The following is a 19,998-nucleotide window of genomic DNA, read 5'->3' on the forward strand; positions in this document are numbered from 1 at the left end:
ACACATATGAATCCGTTTTTCAAGGATGCATCCTTCTGAATACTTTGCATCATTCACACTGTACATAATTGCATTATTATCCTTATTTACATGGTGACCACCCATAGTGTGTTTTAAATAGTTTTCCTTTGTTTGCCTCTCTCTGCCGTTCATTTGCACTCTCACTCTCTGCACTGCTTTGAGTAGTGTTTTGGTAGCCTAATTAGCATACGTGATTGGCACGTTTTAGTATTTTGTTTATATAAGTCCCACGCAAACCTCACCTGAAAGTATGCCTGGCGAGTGCTTCCCTGTTTGCCACCTGACTTCCGCTGTCCGAGAGGTCGGTCTGTTGGTTGCGTAGCAGAATTTTTCCGGAATCGATTTTCTTGAATTGGATAACTTTCCTAATTGCTTGTATCAGCTTGTCCTGGGAAACTGCGGTTCTTGTCCGTGTTGCTCGACATGAATAGTTCAGGTAGGTTTCATTTTAGCTCGGTAGTCCAGTCCGTTCGTGCATTATTCTTTGCAATTGTTTGTTTTTATCTTGCGTAGCCCAACGTCCCCCCAATAGCATCCCTAGCCAGCCAATCGTTTTATTTGCGCGACCTCACTGTCGGTATGTAAACATAGCCGCACAAGAAATGTTCTTAGGCTGTATACTTCCGGGTTTTAATCTTGTCGCCTTATCTTGCAGGCCGCATATTCATTGCTTGTCAGGCAATGATGAGTGAGAACGCTGCTGTTTTGCCTCTAGGTTGAATTTTGTCTATTTTGATTTGTTTCCGGTTTTCTTTGTTGGCCTATCCAATGGGAAATTTGTGTTTTACTTTGGATAAAAGCGTCAGCCATATTACATGTAATATAACTTGTACTGGTAAAAAAAATCTTCAATATCATCTCTGTGGTTTTCTGTGTACATGGTTTATTTATAGCAATCTAATTAGTATTGAATGGAATTGGTTTTCAATTTGTGCATGGTTAAGTTTCCCTTTGGAGCATGGTACCAACTGGTATATAGATTTTTGCCTTGGTGTGTTTGGTTTGGTGCTCATTATTTCCCCCCTTTTCTTTAGCCACACCTGTGTGCCCCAGAGGAGGCTAGGCACCCTGTGGTTCCCTGCACTGCATGTGACTTAAGAGCACGTAGGTTGGCTGATCTCCCCTTTTTCTTATGACTTGCTGTGTGCACGTGTGTGTCTGGACCCTGAAACACACCTTGGCTAGTCTGCCTCCTCCTGGTAAGCCTTAGCCTTGCTCCCGTACTGGTGCAAACCCCTTTTTCCACTTGTGGCCATGTGTAGTGGCAATTCTAGCGTCTGTAGACTAAAGTGAACCTGAAACTTGAATAAATTCATTATTCTTGTGCTGTGCTTGGGGTACCTTTTTGAAATGGAGTATTAGACATATTGCATATAGCATGTAATCATGCTAATCTCCTTCATCTTCCTGTATTCCCTTTGTCTATGCTCAATAAAAAATATATACTTTTGGTTGAGGAAATGTCTTCTGCTTAGTATTTGCGTACCTGTGTGCCTACTTTCTGAGGTTTATTTCCCTGGGTAAAATTCCCAGGATGGTGGAATCGGTCACTTATTGTTGATTAATTACTCGATGCTTTTATAACTGGTATGCTAGCACGCCGTTCCTGGTTGTCCTCATGCCTTATATAGAGGGTGTGACAGGAAGGTGACTAATGCAAATAACCACACATTACAACAATGGTGTGCAGAAGAGCTTCTCTGAACACACAATGCATCATAACTCTAAGTGGATAGGCTACAGCAGTAGAAGTAAAAAAAGAAAAGAATGAGAATGAAGTAATACCCAATTAAGTGCTGAGTATATACACACTGAAACATCAGGGAGCATTATTCTTTGTGTGAACAGACATTGCTATACCCTTCTACATAAATTGTGGGTAATTCATACTGCATAATGTGTATACCATACATTTATATTGTAATTTCTATGTTTCTCATGTTGAACTGCACCTTTGTCAAAGAGGTATTACTTATACCATTTTACAGTGTAGTCTAAATGTCCTTGATGCAGAGGAGGATTTGGACTCTGCTTAGACAGAAAACGTCCATTGAGAATATAAATGCCAGTGTCACAGAGGTTTTCTTTAGGCAATTTGCATTTATGTATCTGATCTCCTGAGTGCTTCATAATAAAGAATTCCTATTTTCTCATGTCAGAATCCTGTTGGGCAGTACTTCTGAGATTAGTACATTTTCCTTTATCCCCTTTTCTTAAAAAACCGACAACAAACCGATGAGACAAGAAACCGATGAGACAAGAATACTGTCTGAATGTGAGCTAGGGGTTCAGTTAGGGAGGTAAGTAATCTTCTCTAAAGGTACTTAGATTCCATGTTGATTGCAGCTCAGACACAGATGAGGAAGTTCAGAAAAGGAGTATTTTCAACAGACTTCAGAATCAAAAACGTATGTTGCAACATTTGTAAAAATCACTATTTTATGTAATCAAGTAAATAATAAATGTCTGCAGCACTGGTCAAACTACACTGGGCTCCACTCTAAATGTAGTACAAGACAAATCTGATGTAACATTCACATTGGCAGAACAATGTCAGACTATAAGCCGTTGCACTCTTACTTACAGTATATTTAATTACACCACCTTGGTTAAGTATACCCAATGCAATTGGCCTGGTCAATAATAGACTGAGCTACGTAGTCTACTCTTCACAATTTATCCAATAAGATGTCCGTTCAGAATGCTCTCTTTGAAACTAATGCTGCTTAGTCTCTCGGGTTGGGTTGCCACAATCGGGTGAGTTTGTTCTTATGGTTCATTCAGGGATGCATCGATCGGTTCCCCCGTTGCATGGCTGGCTGATTGAAGTGATATGTCACGTTGGGTTGTGCTGTCCACAATGTCACTGATGGACCAAAGAATAGGAAAAACCACAATGAATGCCAACTACTTCAGGTTGCCGGTCAGCTATAGAACTTTCCTTAACACGGGAACTAGAGCGTTAGGCAGCAAACGTCATCTTCCCCGCTGACTTCTGCGTTGTTCGCCTGTCTCGGAAGTAGACAACAGGTGTACAGTGCCAACATACACAGTGCAGAACACTAAGATCGCTCACAACCAGTGAACTGTGTTTAGGATAAATCACTTTCTTCTTTCGCAGGAGCAGTTGAGCGTTATACAGATATGTCTCTCTTCTGTTTCGCAGGTACGGTAGTTGAACAATGTTAGGTAGCCAGCTTCGTCTTCTCCTGCCGACTTCCGCATGACTCGCACACCTCAGGAACGGACAACGGTGTGTAGTGACAACAGACACAGTGCAGAATAATAAATCGCTCACAACCAGTGAGCTAATGTTAAGAATAATCACTCCTCTCTTTCACAGGAGCTAGTGAGGACCGGTATTCGTGGCAGGGGAAAGGGGAATCCGGGTCGGGGCAAGGAGGAGAGAGACACCTGAGACTAAGGTAAGCATCATTTTTATCTTCCCGCCTTCAGGTGTCGTTTGGGGGAAAATTGGAGGAGTTCATTGTCCACAACTGTTTGCTTATTTTGGCTAATACAATAGTCCATACAAAGTCTAGGTGGAACATAGCACACTTTTCAGTGAAAGTTATGCACTCAGATCAATGGATGACATGTTTATCACAGAAGCTGTGTCCCTGTAAGGGGGTCCGAGGGCGTCCACCTGGAGGAAGATTGGGGACACTTATTTTTGTGGCCACATTTGAGATCAGGTCTCGTCAGGGGAGCTGAGTGCCCTGTGGCTCATCTTAAACAGTGAATAAACTGATTGTCAAAATGACTTTCGGTTGAACAGAAAAGATCCACGGCTTCACACACTGCTCATGACCTTACTGACTGGTTTCACATTCCCACCTCTGAAAGATCCAAAACAGCATGTGCAGTACACAGCTACATTAAGTGTGAGTGAAACATTTCATTCAGTGTTTAGCCAAAAATGTTATTGTTTCATTCATACCCTGTGTGTTTTGAATTAAGCCAGAATTTGCCTGAAGCTTTGAAATCCAGGTCAGGAAATATGATGGGAAGTTTAATGGGAACATTAAACATTTTTGTATCTTTCACAGGTCTGGGTTCTTTCTGGAAATGCTAAATTTTCACCTGTGCTTTTTGCAGCAATGAAGAATTGGGGAACTATGTTACATAAAGACTCACTAAAAGGCACTTTTCCACACACCTAACAGCTTTTTAATAGCACATACAGGTAATGCCCCATAATGCCAGGGCAATGAAAAAGATGAAATGCAATAAGATCTTTTAAAATGAATATCATCCATATAAAAAAACAGATGAAGATTAACTATATTTTATTGCACAGAAGCATAACATCTAAAAGTCCTCTTTGCATGGACAGTTCTCCTGGCCCTTGGTTTTGTCCACTGAGAAGGAATTTTTAGAGGAATTTTAGAGGAATCGGTATCAGCACTCGTCTTTGAGGTGTGACATTAAACCGAGGTCCTGACTCACTGCAGTCATTAAAAGATCTGTGACACTCATCGCAAATCCATACCTGGCTTTCTCAACCAGCCTCATCATCATCCCCTTATTTAATTGACAAAATAATTGTTCTCGCCTTCTCCACCCATCTGATGTGTGGTGAGCATTCTGGTGCAAAATGGCTGCCCAGGTGGGTGTGCTACACATTGGTGGAGTTTCCCCCTATATAAAATATGCTATATACAGTGGCTTCAGAAAGTATTCAAACCTTTCCACCTTTTGCACCCTGTGAATGTTTTAACATTTTAAAATCTTCATTCAATAACCAATAATGATAAGTGAAAACATGTTTTTAGAAATACATTTGTAAAACTCAATGAATTCCTCCAACCTCGTGTCACCCCCCCCCCCCCCCCCCCCCCCCCAATTCCTAATGGGTTTGGCCCTAGCATTCTGAAAATGACCCCTGAAAGATATGACCTAATTGGTTCCAAAGGAAGGAGCAATCCATCTTCTTTAGTGGTGCTACGTCCGACTGCCCATTCACACTGCACTCGGCGTCAGATTAGGACATTTCCGCCTCTCTGGGCTCTGCAGATTGAACGAGAGGGAGGACTCCAAAGGTCACCGCCCTGATTGGTCCAGATGACCCCACAGGCCATCCAGCCAAGAGCCCACTTAAAATGATTGGTGCAGAGAGAGTGAACATTTTATGGCTCGTTCCCACAGCCCACAGGCCCCCACACACATGCACACACTTTCCATTATTTCTGAACAAATGTTCTTGTCCCTTGTGACAGTTGGTAAAAGTAAGAGGATCGTTTCCTCTGCTTCTTCGCACAAACTTTGAGAGATGGATCTGATTGAAAACAATAAGGGTGATTGGGCTGCTGGGACAATACATGTCAAACATTTACCTCAGGCTCTTGGGCTGTGTGTTCGGCTAAATCACTGCTCTACTTCTTGGTGCTGGGAAGCATTCCATCGGCCATGTCCTGACCACACCAGTGCTGACTGTAGAAAGGTACATTCCCTTATTCACGTGACTTTAATCCTAAAATAGTCCTAAAAATATGAGATATGAACCCATAAAAATGTCAACGACATTACAATCTCTGCTCTCTGTTTTATTTGTGTCTTTGTCTTTGATACAGTGTAGTTGGCAAGCTAGCTAAGGATGGGGAATGTCTGTTGACATTAGTAATAAATGGTTGGCATTTATATAGCACCTTTCTCCAAAGCGCTGTACAATTGATGCTTCTTATACACAGACTCACACACCAACAGAGATTGGTTGCCATGCAAGGCACCAACCAGCTCGTCAGGAGCATTTGGAGGTTGGGTGTCTTGCTCAGGGACACTTCGACCCACCCAGGGGGGGATCATACCAGCAACTCTCCAACTGCCTTACTGCCTGAGCCAATGTCACCCCTCTTCGTTCACCTCTACTTTGTTAACACTGAGCTGTGTTGGACACAAGTGATTGGGCATCAAACCAAGTGCATCCAGTCCCTTTATTAAATCCAAATAAATTCAAAACTCAGATTCATATTTATTTGGTTCCAGAGCTAACTGTATGATAATGCAAGATATGCACAGAAACATAAAGCATCACAGTTCAAAAACAAAAATGCGCAAAAATAGGGCTTGTTCAATGGCAAATATTGCTAATTCAGGGAAACAGTTTTGTTGTTAGGGGCGGCCTGTAGCGTAGTGGTTAAGATAAATGACTGGGACATGCAAGGTCGGTGGTTCTAATCCCGGTGTAGCCACAATAAGATCTGCACAGCCGTTGGGCCCTTGGGCAAGGCCCTTAGGTCCTGCTTAGTATAATCAACTGTACGTTGCTCTGGATAAGAGCGTATGCCAATAATGTAATGTAATGTTCAGTTTTCATACGAAGAGAAAGTGAGAGGACTGTGTGTGCAGACAGCAATCAAAATGATATCTATTCATGGTCCCAATCACTAACTTCAGTCATTGGGACCAGAGTTACGATAGAGCTCAATGGAGAATTTTCCATCTTAGTTCACAAATCATAATAAAATATACTACATTGAAAGGATTACAAGATCCTCCAAGAATATTTATTGTATTATCCACTGCTTCTAACCTACAGTGCAGTGCCTGATCTGATGTTTCACAAAGTAATTACATTCCATGTAGTCCTTTTTAGTGCCCTTGGACTTAAGACCCCAGGATGATACAACCAACCTCTATTGAAGATTGAGTCAAATATGGTATTGACTTTCTAGAGATGAAATATAAAGTGCCTTCTGAATAGTTGATACAAGTCTTTTGGCCTTATATAAAGTTTTCTGAATAAGTTAAAGTTAATTCAGCCTCCATAGGGATGATTGTCAACCAAGTGCTGTTGTTGGGGAAAAAAAACCCTTGGCTTCATAACATTGTTTGTCTATCAAGGCTGTGCATTCGAGACTAAATGTAAATCTCTGCTGTGAGCAAGGAACATCCCATCTTTGTCTCTGCCTGTGAATCTTAAATTAAACTTCAACTAAACATGGAAATTAACTAAAAATGAGCCCTATTTTAGATTATCTCAAGTGTGGCCTCAAACAGAATGATTTATTTGACCGTCAGAAAGTGAGTCGATATTAACATTTAACAACATTTACATGGCGTTTTCCCCCCACTTCCATCAAAAATTGTATTAATCTCTAGTGGATTAATTAAGCCAGTCAAAATGTTTAAGGTCTTTGTTAACAAGCCTACATTTGGGTGAACTGAGTAATGCCATATGGGTTGAAAGTCGGGAAAGGGAGGGCCTTTCTCTGGTAATTTCTCTGCCTGACAGTTGTTTTCTACATTAGCTTGCGTGTCAGTGTAACTACTAGGACCATATCCAGAGGGATTATATCACCATTATCCCCTGATTATCCGAGCAGTATCATACATTAGGTAAACACTCACCATCCCTGCCAGTGGAGCTAGAGTAATTGACCATGACAGCTATTAAACAATGTTAACTGCAACATGAATTGCCTGATGAGGGGCCAGTTAGTACATTCTTAATGGAAGAGCCGAAATCCGATCAAACCCCTATGAGGGAATAATGACAGTTGACATGATTTTTTTTTTTTTTAGGTAAACTGGAAATTCTGCTCATTAAATTGCCATGTGTTGCATCTGGGTGAGCCAGAAATTAGAAATGAAGTTTTTTTTTTTTTCATAACTGGCTTATTCAAAACTGACATAAAAATATGTATAAATCCTGTTTCAAGGCCAAACAAAAATGTGTATTTGTAAACTACTGTGTGTACCGATCCTTGCACTGAATATTACCCTTGTAATGACTGAATAAATGTACCTTGAGTACTCTTTTTACAGTTGTCACTCTGTTTGCATACCTCCCTACATTGAAATGGTGGTAATATACTGTGGCTACTTGTATTATCCTCAGGGTGTAGATTAGGAGGGTAAGCATGCGTGTGTACAGTGTATCACCTAGATGTCAAACAGGGGATCTGTCAAGATGCTGGACCAATTTCAGCAATGCCTTTTCCTCAATCATTGGAAAGTTCTAAATTCCAAATTGTACTTTGTTGTATTTCGTTCATTTTTTCAGCCTCAAATCCTTTCAGACGTTATATCGAACACATCTGAGGAACTGGAGCTTCGTTTTCAGGAGCTTTAAGAAACAGATTTGATTCACAGAAGAACAGGCCAAATTCATATTTTATTCTATTTCTGTGTAACGATTTTGGTTGCATTCAATCTTTAATAAATCATTCACTCTGAGAGGTTCTATGTGTCTTCTCATGTAATTTGGAGTATTTTTTGGAGCCAGCCAGAGCAAACGCACTCAAACACACTCTACTAACTATGTACTCAGGCAGTGCATTCATTGAAGAGTAAACACTAGGAAAAGGCCCAGGTCATTGTGGCCATTTGTAAAAACATTGTTTCAGTTTACATTTTGTAGGAGGAGGGCATCATTTAGTGTGTCACACTGGGTTTACTTTCATAAAATGGTGACAAAAAGAGGAAGCATACCGACAAAATAAAAGCAACATCTGGAATCAAATAAAACATAATATGAACTTGTAAACAAGAAAATAATTCATGTTAGTCAGAGCAGCTGCAGGACAGAAAATGTCAAAAGTGAGAGAACACACAAAGCAAAAGCTGCATATAGTAAGGTTAACAAATATATTTAAAATACATTTGAAAGATTACACAAATAACTATTATGTTTTCAGGCTTTCGAACACTTGCTATTCAAATGTCATCACATTTCCATAAAGATATAAAGCTAGTGCTAAACAATATTTGCAAACTACATTCGTCTGCACGTAGAGCTTGCAAGGCCACTGCATGGTGGTAGAATAATGAGGTTCTTCCAAATGTTTTATTTTTTCATAATGTATGACTCCTACAGCTCAATCCCCATAGTACGTGATCTGATGACAGGTCTCATATATGTTTTTCTATACAGCTTTTCCGATAGAAATCTTTCTATCCCCATTTGTTGAACCCTGGAGAATGAATAGAATAAAGGAAGGAGAAGAGAAAGTTTGACTTGAGCTTGAGCATTATAATTTTCTTTACACTTGCCAAAGAGGTTTCGGTAAGCCAGATACAGTTACAACTGTGTGCACAAATATAATGTCTTAATGTCTTTAAATAATTCAATAAATATAAGACTGACATGGTTTTAGCTGTGAGCTTGTATAGTAATGTTAGTTAGTGCTACATAGTTAGTGCTCGAGCATTAACAGCAAGAGAGAGAAAGTTTGACTTGAGCTTGAGCATTATAATTTTCTTTACACTTGCCAAGGAGGTTTGGGTAAGCCAGAGATGCAATTACAATTGTGTGCACAAATATGTCTCAAAAGCTTTGAATAATACAATAAATAGACTGACATGGTTTTAGCTGTGAGCTTGTATAATTATGTTAGTTCTACATTTAAGTGTTATGAACGAGAACCTGTGGTTTATCGTGGATGTTGGCACAGCTAGCGGGGTAATTAGGCACGACACGAAGCAGTCATCATAGAACTATGTTTTATGGTAAATGTATTCTTCCGCTGAACAGTAGTTTATTGGTTGCTAAGCAACGGTATTGTGAATGTTAGCTGGCAATAATGTATCCCCCACTCCACTATCGAAGCAACATTAGCAGACGTTAGTAGGAATAATGTATCCCCACTCCACTAACCTTAGCTAAGCAACGCTATTGCAATAATGTATCCCCACTGCATTAACGTTAGCTAGCTTGTTAGTTTACATTTCACCAGACGACACTGACACACACAAGTCCCTTGTTTTTGTTGTAGACGTTTATCAGGACACTGCCAGATATGTTATGTACGGTGCAGAGAACCCAGGCGCAGACCACAGGATAATCCAAAAATCGAAGTTTAATGTTCAGTGGTCAAAAGCCAAGAGATCCAGTACAAAGCCAAGAACGAAAAGCAAAAGAATAGTCGAAAAAACAAGCAAGAGGTCAAAATCCAGGAAATCACAGGGCGAAGGTACAAAAGGGCAAAAACAAACTCGTAGTCAAAAAATACAAAATAACACGTCCAAAAATACCAGAAAATCAGATGAGCAAACAAAACAAGAGGGCAAGGCAGGTACGGAAGTCAAGGCAAAGGGGTGTCTATCAAGAATCTCTATAATAAGGCTTACACACAATCGGCACTTACTAAGATCAACGTTCTGACAAAGAAGCATACTGAGACTGAGGTTTAAATACAAGAGGGAAGGTAACAATCTAGGCGCGGCAGAGGAAAAGGTGGGCTAAACAAATAGACAGGTGGGGAAACATAATAGGGTAATAACATAATAACGGGAGGGAGACGAAAAAGCGGACTGGATGCACGAAACAAAACATGTAAAACATACGGCTCCGGATTAGGGAGTGGACATTTGCATAGTTTGAAGACGTAGTGATAGTTAGAGACAGGTGCGAACACTTTGCTGAAACTAAACGAGTAATCAGGGATAGCATAGGGAGGCGGAGTTACAGAACAGTGCAGAAATAGAAAGAGATAGCATTAGTGAGTTAGTTACGTGAATATTTATAAACTACCCAATAAAAGTGATTGTTAGTTAGTTAGTTAAACAGACAGTAAGTGTATTAATCGGATTAGTACTGTACAAAACCTAGATTAGTAGTAGTTAGTAAGAATCGTGCTTTACAACATTTACATTACATTATTGGCATTTAGCAGACGCTCTTATCCAGAGCGACGTACAACAAAGTGCATACCCATAACCAGGGATAAGTTCGCTGAAAGACCCTAGAGGGAAGTACAATTTCAACTGCTACCTGTACAACAAAGATAAGGACGAGGGCCTCTTTTTTTTTTTTTTTTTTTTTTGAGAACAAGTAAACAAACTGAGCAAAAGTGACCAAAGTGAACTATCCAAACACTGCTTACCTAGCCAACTAAAAATACCGATACACATCACAGAGACAACAATTAAGGTTCACAGGGAGGTAGGGAGGGACGGGGAGAGGTGCTGCTTGAAGAGGTGCGTCTTCAGCTTGCGCTTGAAGGTGGGGAGAGATTCTACAGTTCTGACCGGGGGAACCACCATGGAGCCAGAACAGACAGTAGTCGTGAGCGTGAGGTGGAGGTTCGGAGAGGGGGAGGTGCCAAGCGGCCTGTGGAGGCTGAACGAAGAGGTCTGGCAGGGGTGTAGGGTCTGATGATTTTTTGTAGATAAGCTGGGGAAGACCCTTTAACTGCTTGGAAGGCTAGCACCAATGTTTTGAATTTGATGCGAGCCATGACAGGCAGCCAGTGGAGGGAAGTAAGCAGGGGGGTGACGTGTGAGTATTTGGGAAGGTTGAAGACCAGACGAGCTGCTGCATTCTGGATAAGTTGGAGGGGTCTGATGGCGGACGCTGGGAGGCCAGCCAAGAGGGAATTGCAGTAGTCCAGGCGGGACAGAACCATCGCTTGGACCAGGAGCTGGGTCGAGTAGGGGGTGAGAAAGGGGCGGATTCTCCATATGTTGTATAGGAAGAACCTGCAAGACCGGGTCACCGCTGCAATGTTCTCGGAAAGGGACAGTCTGCTGTCCATCACCACGCCGAGGTTCCTTGCACTGGGTGACGGCGTGAGTGTGGTATCCCCGATGGAGAGATCCAGATGGGGAGAGGTTTTAGCAGGGATGAATATCATTTCAGTCTTGCCTGGGTTGAGCTTTAGATGGTGGTTGTCCATCCAGCTCTGGATGTCCCTCAGGCAAGCAGAGATACGGGCTGAAACCTGCACATCAGACGGCGGGAACGAGACGAAGAGTTGGGTATCGTCCGCGTAGCAGTGGTAGGATAGCCCATGTGCAGTGATCACAGGGCCAAGGGAGCGAGTGTGTACAACATTTAACTACCAAGAAAAGGCAGGAAGTAAGAATCGCGAGTCTTAGAAAAAATGTTGAAAAACCGAAAACTACCGTAACCACCCGAATAGTGGGACATGCAGACAGGGGAGTGACTAGACTGGTAAACATTCAGACGCAGACATAACAGGGGAGGATAATGGAGAACTGTAATGGGAAACGTAAACCAGGTAACTAAGAAAAATGAATAATAAACAAGACTAAACATGAAAACATACAGAACAAATACAGAAACATTACAAGATAACGTGCAGTTATTAAAATAGCTTATAGTGTCGTTATGAGTCGTCATTTGCTTCGGGGGTTTGGTGGACTAGGATGTTTCCCAAGTTCTATTTTATTCATTCCTAATCAAATCAATTTCCTTTCCAAATCAAAGGACACTTTAAACTCACTAATTTTAGTTTACTGTGGTCGGATACTAGTGGCAAGATGATGATAACGCCAAGTTACGTTCATTACAAAGTAGGTAAGGTGATCTACAAATGCGGAGTAATATTAAAAGTGTATAAATGTGTGAACATTCAATTTATCCGTGCGTGTATCATGGATATTGGCACGGCTGGAATGCAAACTGACCAATAGAGACAATGGACCGGACCAAGCAATTCCAGCAATCCAAATGGAATGTTCATGCATCATTTAATATTACTCCGCGTTTGTAGATCTCCGTTATTCATCATTCATTATCCAAATCCGCTTATCCTGAATAGGGTTCCAGGGGGGCTGGAGCCTATCCCAGCATACATTGGGCGAAAGGCAGGAATACACCCTGGACAGGTCGCCAGTCCATCGCAGGGCACACACACCATTCACTCACACACTCATACCTATGGGCAATTTAGACTCTCCAATCAGCCTAACCTGCATGTCTTTGGACTGTGGGAGGAAACCAGAATGCAGAACCAGAATTCATCCAGAATGCAGCAGCTCGTCTGGTCTTCAACCTTCCCAAATACTCACACGTCACACCCCTGCTTACTTCCCTCCACTGGCTGCCTGTCACGGCTCGCATCAAATTCAAAACATTGGTGCTAGCCTTCCAAGCAGTTAAAGGGTCTTCCCCAGCTTATCTACAAAAAATCATCAGACCCTACACCCCTGCCAGACCTCTTCGTTCAGCCTCCACAGGCCGCTTGGCACCTCCCCCTCTCCGAACCTCCACCCCACGCTCACGACTACTGTCTGTTCTGGCTCCACGGTGGTGGAACGAACTCCCTGTTGAGGTCAGAACTGTAGAATCTCTCCCCACCTTCAAGCGCACCTCTCCCCGTCCCTCTCTACCTCCCTGTGAACCTTAATTGTTGTCTCTGTGATGTGCTTTGTGTATCGGTATTTTTAGTTGGCTAGGTAAGCAGTGTTTGGATAGTTCACTTTGGTCGCTTTTGCTCTGTTTGTTTGTTTATTTGTTCTCTGTTCCACTGCACCATCCGTTATCTACTTTGTAATCGAAATGAACGTAACTTGAAGTTATCATCATCTCACTGCTAGTAGCCTACCAAAATGAAATGAGTGAGTTTAAAGTGTCCATTGGTTTGGAAAGGAGTAGGGACGAAAATAATACAGCTTAGGCAACATCCTCAGATCGTAACGGCACGTTCGTGCCTAACCACCCCACTAGCTGTGCCAATATCCACGATATACCACAGGTTCTCGTTCCATAATGCGGAATTATAATGTGCATCAAGAACGGGAATAACCTTGAACAATGTTAATACAAATGAATGAGAGCATGTCTGCGGACAGCGTGTGGATAGCAGGAAACTTTTTAGTAACGTTAATATTCTTATTTCCACCTGTAGTATTCGTCGCTGCTTGAAAATAATTTCAGAACTTTACTAAACCTATCTGACTTAGCTGACTGACCTACCATCTGACTATTGTGTCAACAGACAAAATATTGTCAAAACATTCTTCTTTTGATTGGGTGGTAACTGAGTAATTGAATGAAATGGCTGCTGTAACTAACTGAATGGTGGGTCATTGACTCATGGCTCGAAACAGAGGCTCCATAAACTGCTTGGTGGCGCAGAACTGATGATATAGAATAAGAGTTTCTCTGGGTCCAGGTTGTGTTGTATGTAACTAGGTATAAATAATTTTGATAAAGTGGGCTATCATTTAAAGTAACTGAAACAAGTAGTGTAGCTTATGAGAGCAATTTTCTTCTGCCAGCCAATGCTTTTCAAGGCGTGATGAAAGCCTAAAAGTATGATTCCATACCATTTTATGAAAGAGCACAGCCTGCTTATGTTTCTTTCAGCAATGTGATATAAGCTTGGGGGGTTGTTCAATGAGTATGTGAAAATGTGTTGCTTATTCATCCATATTTGACCTTGCAGAACGCATCAAGTGTTCTATACTTAAGAAATAAAAACAAATTCCTTCTGACATAGGCAAAGTGGTTGAATGGGTGTCACAGATGAGAGACGTGAGGAATACATTTTAAGTACATACACATCCATTTCTTTTTCCGATGGAGATTATTTTAAAATGCTCTTCCTTGTGTGATTTTTGCAAATATGGAAAATGTCAATGCTGCTGCCAAATGCCAATGCTGATCCCTTTGGACTCCATTTCCAACAATACCCATCAGATGAGTTCTCTCTTATTATTTTTTTGCAATCCGCAGATGCTAATTTTCAATCCATCTGGAGGTAGCTACTTTATTTCCTACAAAGGAATCCTTTCTTGCATTACTCGAGCCTTATTTTTATTTTTTATTTATTTATTTTTTTTAAACTGTTTGCTTACTGATTATAGAGAATCTAAAAGCTGTTAATGAAGAAAAGCAATGGAATGGCAAACTATTCTTTCAGGGAATGCTAGTGAGAGTTGTTGGAGTGATATCAAAGGCAGGGCACCAGCAATTGAACAAGGAGCAGTGGCCTACTGACACCCAGATGGCTCCTGACTACGCAGTTCAACTTAAACTGCTTCTAGAACTATCAATTAGCAAAAGCATCTGTCAGTGTGCTAAGGAATTCATTAAAATGCATTTTATTGTGCCTTGTTTTTGTCTCTTTACGCTGCTCCTTTGGAAACTTGCTTCCAACTTGTTAAATTCAAATGGACAATAAATGGATTTTAGTGCATTTCTCAAGTTAAACTGCTTCAAAACATGTTGATCAGTGAGAGCATCTGTTAATGTGCTCAGAAATGCATTTTATTGGGTTGGAAGAAGGTACCCTTGTTTTGGAAACTTGCTCCTAATTCACTGATTAGAAGGTGTATTTTTTAATAACACTGTAAAGTGTGACTAATATATACAAAACATGCAAAATATAAATAAATAAATAAATGCAGGTAATATAATTCACGATGTGATAATATGCTCTACCACAAAAACACCTCTGCTTAATCTTTAATCCCTACCCCTTTAAATCAATGAGCACAGTGGTATGTGGACTACACCAAAACAATTAAAGCATACATCAGACAGGTTTTGTCTCAATTTATTACTGACCAACAAAAAAAACATACTGTACTCAGACAGCTTCATGCCTGAATAGCTGCCATGATTAGCACGCACATGAGTTCCAGTATGCGCTGTACAGTTTATTAAACACTGTAGTTATTAAAAATAACTAAGAATGTACTAACACAATGGAAATGGCTGTACCCTTTTCCACGTATACACATGCAAGCCAGGAGAAGGGAAACTAGGATGGAATTATCCCTCTCACTTTGGTGTACTCGAATAAGAGCAACAGAAAAAAAAAACATGTAAATCTTAACAATCATACAGACAAGCAGTAATCCAAATGAACTGCAGGTGATATTAGCTATGGCCAGTACAGCACCAGTTGGCATTACGCAGTACAATTGAATCTTTTTTGTGACTTAAGATACACATTTAAATACAGTGGATTTGTAAATGAGGAACATGATATCCTCTTTTGTGATATCCGACTGCGGTGGTACTGGATTTCCTCTCCATTTTGTCTCTTCCCTGCTCTTCCATAACTCAGCAGCTGGTGCACTGGTGCCTCTGGGCCCAGAGGGAGCGACACAGTGTTCCATCTCATCCTGACCCGGTCATAAACCCTCTTATTTACAGTGCGGTCACGTCGACCACAAACCTGTGCTGATTCCTTGTCCCGAGATGATGGCAGGATGAAATGCATCTGTCTGTGATATTTCTAATACAATCTATCCAAAGCCAGTCGGAGGTGAACAGGGAGAGGGGTGGGGAGTGGTGTGTGGATGTGGAAGTAACGACAGAACTAGGTGAACGAGAGGTGGGCCGTTTGGGCAGTTATTTACAGATTCTGAAAATTAAGCAGCGTTTCCAGTGCTGAGACATTTCTTCTTGTAGTGATTCAGTGCAGGTTATGGTTACAAAGTTATGTTGGAGTAGAGCATCACCCAGGGAATGAGGGTTTCAGGTGGTGGGGTATTCCCTGCTTGACCTGCCCGCTTCGTAAGTCATGGAGTCCTCATGCAGTAGTAACTGTCTGGCTTGGCTGGAGGATTTCAGGGTGGAAATCAGATGTGTTTGGCTGCATGTGTCTCAGAGGACCTGTGGGGTACTGTGTCCTGAGTCCTGAGCTGTGTGCTGGCCTGCAGCCCTCTAAAACCAAAGGAGAACATTTCACTGATGGGGCAGGTCAACAGTTATGACTGGGCTTTTCAAACTGTGGATAAAAAAATTAAGTAATGTGTTTCTACTAATTACATCAGTCAAAACACTATAGGGTGAAACAGATTTCATAGTTGATGGGAGAATGGTTTATGATGACAGTGTCTTAAACAATTACTTTTTATGTATCTCTGAAATGATTTATGGAAACGCAGTTTAATGTGGTAACCATATGGCTGAGGCTGACTGGTAGGGCATTGATTTGAGGGAAGTGATTCACCTGAATTGCCCCAGGAAATTTTCTGCCACCTGTATAATATGTGAAATATGTTTTATATATTTTGTTTTCACACATATGTAAACTTGTATTACCTTGCAACTTGTATAGTTCAGCAATTGCTAATTAAAACTGAATAGCAAAAACTCATTAGAGTCATTAAAGAGTAAAGCATGGGAGTAGTTTGGTGTATGTAGGACATAATATAAACAAACCAATGTGCATTGCCAATTCCTATAGTTAAACTCTGTGCTTCAGTTTTCTTACACTTCCAAACTCCACATTCAACGTGCCACAACTATGCAAGCAGCTGTGGCTGAAAATATCAAGTGTGCATCCAGTTGTCAACTGTGCATAGTAATATTAAGTCTTCTAACAGCAACCGGGGGAAACTGATGACTCAGAGGTGAGACCAAAAGAATGAGAATGAGAACAATGCATTTATACCCAGTGCTCACAAAAGCACTTGAAAAATTACTGTTCCAGTTGGCTACAAAATATGGATTTACTTTCAGTACTCTTGCCAAGAATGATCACCATAGCTTGGCTATTCTAAGAGGTGGGTAGAGCCAGAAAGGTAATTATGCTTGTGGACAGTTTGTTACTAAAATAACAAACCTGTTGTGTTAAAAAGAAAAAAATTAGTTAGGCTTGTTGGCTGTGTGACACTTTTGACAAGTGTCATGCGACAAAGTATAAATTAAGCCTCAGTTTTAGATTCATATACTTAAAGCTGGGGTCCTCAACTGTGACTGACCCAGGACAGATTTTCAGGGACCTTACCTGCCTATCAAAATTGTGGCGTGCGATCCAGAGAGGCTGACTGGAGAGGAGGGGGTGGGTTTTTTGCCGCTGTATACATTCAAAATCTTTCTTCTTCTGCCCAGATTTTGCTTGCGCCCAAAGATTACCTACCCCAGCTTTAAGTGATCATAGCAATATATACTCTACACCACGGGTATCAAACAGTCCTGGAGGGCAGCAGTGTCTGCTGGCTTTTGGTGTGTTTCAGCACGAGAGATACATTTCTTTAATTGGCTCAAGAGTCCACACACCTTGTTATCAAGGCCTTAATTGGCTGCTGATTGAAAGGAAACCACAAATACCAGCAGACACTGCGGCCCTCCAGGATTGGAGTTTGACACCCCTGCTCTACACGTTATAATACATACTCTAATGTAGGATGTATAAATTAGGACTCAACCACAAGTCAGCAATGTGGATTGGGTTAATATCCAAAATTGTCTATGTACTGTACAGAGCACGACTCAAAAAGTATGAATTAGGCTCCTTGAAAGAAAGTTTGAATCTTAAGCAGTCTGCCCAGTGGGGAGTACATGTTGTTTGAAGTGCAGCAGACATATACCGGGTTGTAGCAGCTGTCAAAGATCAGTGCTGATGCACCTTGGTGAAGAGGAGTCAAAATCAAAGCATTAGGGCTGCTCAATTTGATTTCCTCTTTTGAGGCTTTCGGCAAATGCGAACATTTCACAAAAAACAACGTTTTTTTTTTTTGGTGATTCATGCCCACTTATATTTCGGCCTATCAGTAACTTTGCTCTAGGCTATGTCAACTAAATAAAGCAATAAATAACTGTTTCTGAATGTGTGCATTCTCCTTAGGGACTGTGAGACAATACGTACGTAGTTTGAAATTATTGGTTTGTGCCGATATTCGGTTTACCAAAATGTCTATACACATTCATTAAATCGTACTTTGGAATGCCAGTTTTCAGGAAAACTGGGTCCCAGTTAATATTCAAACCAGCTCTGAAAGTCCAGTGTTAAAATATGCATGAAGCTTCTACCAGTTGGATGCATATTCTAAAGTTGACACTCGTCTCAGTACTTATGCACCGCATCAGTACATACAATAATGATCAGTAAAAATTGCTCAAACTGCTCAATTCAATAAGGGCACATGGAGCCACATAAAAGATTGTATAAATACATACTATGGACACTATAACAGATTTTATTTAATCATTGCATCGTATGAAAATGTTGTTAAACCAGTTATAAACCATTTCAATACTCTACATTTATGAATCAAAACAAAATCTCAACCTGGAGATAAGCAGTAAATTATAATAGGCAAAATTTCTTGTTATTCAATCCTTGATGGCTGATGGGACTGTGGCCAGGTGTCACAAACACAAATTAGAAAATAGCAAAAGACTACAACAATACCTTAAAAAATAAAAAAGGTAATATAAACTGAGTCTGACCATAATGTATGAAGTCCGAAATAAAAGTTTTAGCTATTTTAGCACATTTCTATTCATCCCCTGCTAAGCAGCGTGATGGCAGTTGGGATAAAACACTGTTTGTACTCTCTGTAGTGTGTATACTGGCCAGACTGGCTTTTGGTGTGTTTCAGCACGAGAGATACATTTCTTTAACTGGCTGGAGTTTGACACCCCTGGTTTTGGAGAAGTTTGCCTTTGTTGAATCTGATGAATCTGACGTGGCACACTCATAAGAGCCCTTTATATGAAAGGTACGAGAAATTTATGATAAGAATGACATGCTATTATTGTCACGTCTGTGCCCTTTTTGCCATCTGTGGTTCTCTATCCTCCCTAGCGCAGGGGTGTCAAACTCCAGTCCTGGAGGGCCACAGTGTCTGCTGGTATTTGTGGTTTCCTTTCAATCAGCAGTTTTGGCAATTAAGGCCTTAAGAACAAGGTGTGTGGACTCTTTAGCCAATGAAAGACTTTGAAATGTATCCCTCGTGCTGAAACACACCTAAAACCAGTAGACACTGTGGCCCTCCAGGACTGGAGGTTGACACCCCTGCCCTAGCGTTTTTGCCTTTTATTACCCTCTGTGACCACCGTAGTCTGTCTTCCCATTCCTTCCCACTCATTCATCTCACCTGTTCTTCATTCATTACATTACATTACATTATTGGCATTTGGCAGACGCTCTTATCCAGAGCGACGTACAACAAAGTGCATACCCATAACCAGGGATAAGTTCGCTGAAAGACCCTAGAGGTAAGTACAATTTCAATTTCAACTTCATTCAGTGTCTCCGCCTCCCACTCCTTATATGTATTTCCTTCCTGTCTTTCTGTCATATCTCTCACCTGTTTCTCCTTGTCTGTTTATCAGTTTTGGATTATACCTGTCCTTTTCAGCTTCTCGTTTCAAGTTAGTGGAGGGACAGATCACTCCCGCCCTGTTTGGAAATGTATGCAGCGAAACCATGGAAGCCTATGGAAGAAATGAGTGCAGAGAAGCACAGTTTGACACACTGACCACACCGACAATCAGAATGAAAATGGTTGAAATGAAAGAAAACATATGAAGGCTGTATATCA

At 41.0% G+C, this 19,998-nt stretch overlaps 1 protein-coding gene and 1 long non-coding RNA gene across 2 annotated transcripts in view; both read left to right on the plus strand.

Annotated features, from left to right (window-relative positions):
• Positions 1 to 285: 285 nt before the first annotated feature.
• LOC133110088 (uncharacterized) lies at positions 286 to 3,406 on the plus strand. Its single transcript, XR_009704812.1, has 5 exons — positions 286 to 457; positions 1,056 to 1,220; positions 2,181 to 2,321; positions 3,188 to 3,274; positions 3,376 to 3,406. It is a non-coding gene; the product is annotated as an uncharacterized LOC133110088 (long non-coding RNA).
• The window catches only part of LOC133110086 (immunoglobulin superfamily member 21-like), a 210,621-nt gene continuing 194,028 nt past the window's right edge, over positions 3,406 to 19,998 (plus strand). Inside the window, exon 1 of the mRNA XM_061219962.1 lies at positions 3,406 to 3,446. The gene's annotated coding sequence lies outside the window, so the exon portion shown is untranslated. The remainder of the gene's footprint in view (positions 3,447 to 19,998) is intronic.

This window comes from Conger conger, chromosome 14 (genome assembly GCF_963514075.1).
Source record: "Conger conger chromosome 14, fConCon1.1, whole genome shotgun sequence".
NCBI classification, from domain to species: Eukaryota; Metazoa; Chordata; class Actinopteri; order Anguilliformes; family Congridae; genus Conger; species Conger conger.